Source organism: Arachis hypogaea, chromosome 3 (genome assembly GCF_003086295.3).
Source record: "Arachis hypogaea cultivar Tifrunner chromosome 3, arahy.Tifrunner.gnm2.J5K5, whole genome shotgun sequence".
Lineage (NCBI taxonomy): Eukaryota > Viridiplantae > Streptophyta > Magnoliopsida > Fabales > Fabaceae > Arachis > Arachis hypogaea.
In genome coordinates this window covers 18,750,339-18,753,775 of record NC_092038.1, presented here as the reverse complement: position 1 = coordinate 18,753,775, position 3,437 = coordinate 18,750,339, and positions in this window count along the sequence as shown.

Below are 3,437 nucleotides of genomic sequence, written 5' to 3'. Positions count from 1 at the left end.
TTGTATAAGTCATCGTTCAAGGGGTTTAAGAGTATATATATGAAGGTGAGGTCTCCGAAAGAAGAATTTTCGATTTTCATAGATGAGTATTTGCTAGAGAAGTTTCCGTTATACTAGTGTCCTACACCTCAGCAAATATTGAGTATGAAAAAGACGGAGTATAAGAATGAAATGATGGTAGAGTTTTTGATGAGTAATGTGTCATCTTTTAGATTATTTTCTGTTGCTGAGTTGCTTAAGTGGGATACAGATAGAAATGTTGTAGTCCACGGTATAGGTAATTAGTATAGAAAATAATTTTTCTTGGATGTGGTTCGTTTATTTGAGATTGGTAACAAATGATGTTGTGTTTTGTAGGAGAGAAAACCCCAAAGGTCACCACTTGTAGTTTTCGAGCATTCTTTAAGGCAAAGAATGTGGAGAGAGAAGAATCTACCAGCAATCAGCAATGTAAAGGTAGAGAGGGGGGCTGAGGTGAATTAAGCTATATTTTAAAAGACGGTTGTAAGTATTAAGAGAAGAAAGACTGAGGTAGAAGCTACAAAAGTTATAGACTTGACTGATAACAAACAAGCTGCAAAAGAGTTAGATTTGGCAGCGATGGAAGAGTTTACCAATAATTAAAAGGAGTTGCATAAATTCAAAGGGACCAAGAATATGATCTCGTTGTGAAGTGAACATTACCCCTTTACATTATTTTTGATGAGCATGTTCAGTCACTCGCAGATGTTAATCTTGTTAATAGCGCGGACGATGTGATTGTGGATCAGTATTTGCAGATATTGTTGATTATGATTTTGTGCAAAATGTATATCTTGTGTTTGTTAATACCGAGCTGTGTGTATTGTATGCATGTAGGTGATCGGGGCTAGACTAATGTGTATAGGGAGGACCCGAAAGCTGAGTCATAAGATGGCTGAAGCAGAAAAGAAAGATATGAAAATGTTAAAGAAAGAAAAGTGTGTGAGGGAGAGAAAGATTTGCATGCTGCTATGGCGAAGCTGAGTGTGATAGAGGAATAATTAAAAAGGATTAAAGAGAGATTGAGTCCCAAAAGAAAAAAGATCAGTGAAAGAGAATGTTGAATTTTAGGCAAGGATTGTAAAGTTGGCTCTTGAGAAAAAAACTGCTGAGGATAACAAGGTGAACCATGGGCTAGAAATATTCCCAGTTTTATTTGATAGAGCTGCGGAGATGGCGATGAGAATATGGCTACTCCATAGTAGTTTATTTTTAAGAATTGTTTTTTGTTTGACAATGTGGTATGCTTATGTTTTGTTGCTGATGAACTGACTACCCAACTTTATGGGGTGGACTTGTTTAATCGATATATTGTACTTTTGTGTTGATTTGATATGCATATGTTTGTGTGATCATGATAGGATCGGTTAGGGATGATGATTGAACATTCTCAAATGGATAATTGAGTAAATATCTCTGAATTGTCATTTGTGCATTGAGGATGTGTTTTATTTATGGAACCAATAGTTATGTCTTGGGTGATGTTAGGGTTGATGAATAGAGATAGCATACTTTGTGCTATTTGTGATTTGTATAATAATCGTTTTATATGTCGGTTAATGATTTTGGAAGGATTTGATCAAAAGATTTATAAAACGCTAATTTGTTTGGAGTGATTCTGACTTAAAATTGTCAATTTGTTTGAAATGATTTTGACTTATAGGTGTCGGTTATTAGGGATAATGAAACATGATAGATAGCTTAGCATTTTATGTGTTTGAAAACTGAAGTATAGTTTGATTTTTTGATGAATTGAGTCATGTATGTGACTTAAATAGATGTTATAAAACAACTTATCTGATTTGACCGTGTGTTAGGTGATTTATAAATCAACTGAAAATGGTGATAAATGAGAGTAATAGAAAAAACTGAAAGTAAAAGAGTAAACATATTTTATTAATAGAAAAGAGCACATCACCGTGTTTCGATGAGTTTTGAAAGTTGTGTTGTAGTTCCATAGTATAACTATTGTCTTAGTTCGTGTGATGTATCTCGTATGTTCTCGTCCACTGTATATGTTAGTCTTATATATCTGATTGGAGTTGAGTTCTGTTTGGATGTTCAAATTTTTTGAGTTATCGTCTGCATGACATTACTGTTATTGGGGTGAGTTTGTCTTAAGGCACGTGTTATAGCACTGCCTGGGTTCTCTCTGGTCGGCATGTACTTTTATAACTATGTTATCTTGCATAGAAAACTACGCAAAAGTGTATATTAAATGCAATATACTAGACGTATTTAAAGAAGATCTACCTTATAAAAAGTTATGATATATTGAAATTTAAAATAAAAGATTGACATGAGTAAGCTAAATTAATGCATACATATTGTTTTACCATGGTAAAAATGATTTATTAATGTGATATATTGAGATTATTCGCCTTTCTTTTTTCTTCTAAGTTAATTTGAATTTTTTTAACTGAGCATTGCAAACACGTATCCTAAATTTGTCGGTTAAATTAAAAGCTAAACCCTCTTATTTCAAGAGAAAATAAAAAAAAACACAAATAGGATGGCATAAACTAACATTGAAAAATCAAAACACGGTTGAAGAACAAAATAGTAACTATTAGTAATAACAACGTAAATAACGAGAAAAATTCATTGCGAGTAGGCTTAAATTGTTTGGATCATATGTCATTTGATTCTTGATTATATATCAGAAATAATAAAATCAACTTTATTATTTGATCAAATGCTTGTATAATTGTGCTAATCTACAATTCCTAATGAAAATGTGGAAGCCGAGAATGTATTATATGCAACTAAAATTGTGTACCATTAGATGATGTTACCAGAGAATTTGAAAGAACTTATTCTCTTTGTTGATGACCTTGGAGTGACTACTACTGTGATTGTTATTTTTGAGATGTGGTCATCACCGTTGTCACCATTACCATGATTTTTTTGGTCCTCCTTATTACCTCATTCGTTTTGGTTCAAAAGTTGGTTATCCTCTGAATTTCTGCTTTCAGCAATTCATTAATAACTAATAGTTCGACTGTAGTGGGAGGAGGAGAACGTATTGATTATAACCTGCAAAATAGGGTAAATAATCGGACCAAAAAAGTTATAGTGGAGTTAAGCAAACTCGGCCCTACGGTGGGCGCCAATTGTTCTTGCGTGGCAAGTCTTGTGGAGGTATAGCTCGTCTTATTCAAGGATTGAATTCTCATTCGTTTGAAGTGGAGGAGGTATATACTGACTTCAAGAGAACGGCGGTGGCGAACATCTGCAAAGACACTCCGACGCTCAAGTTAGTAAGAGTAGAAAATGAGTATAATGTTATTCAGACTGAATAGCATATCTTTTGCATGGTTTGGGTTTTGTATTTATAGAGTATTATTTTTTAGAGTAGTTGAGATATTTTTCTGATCTTTCGGTAACTAACCTTAATCTATTTATGAGTGAGTTAT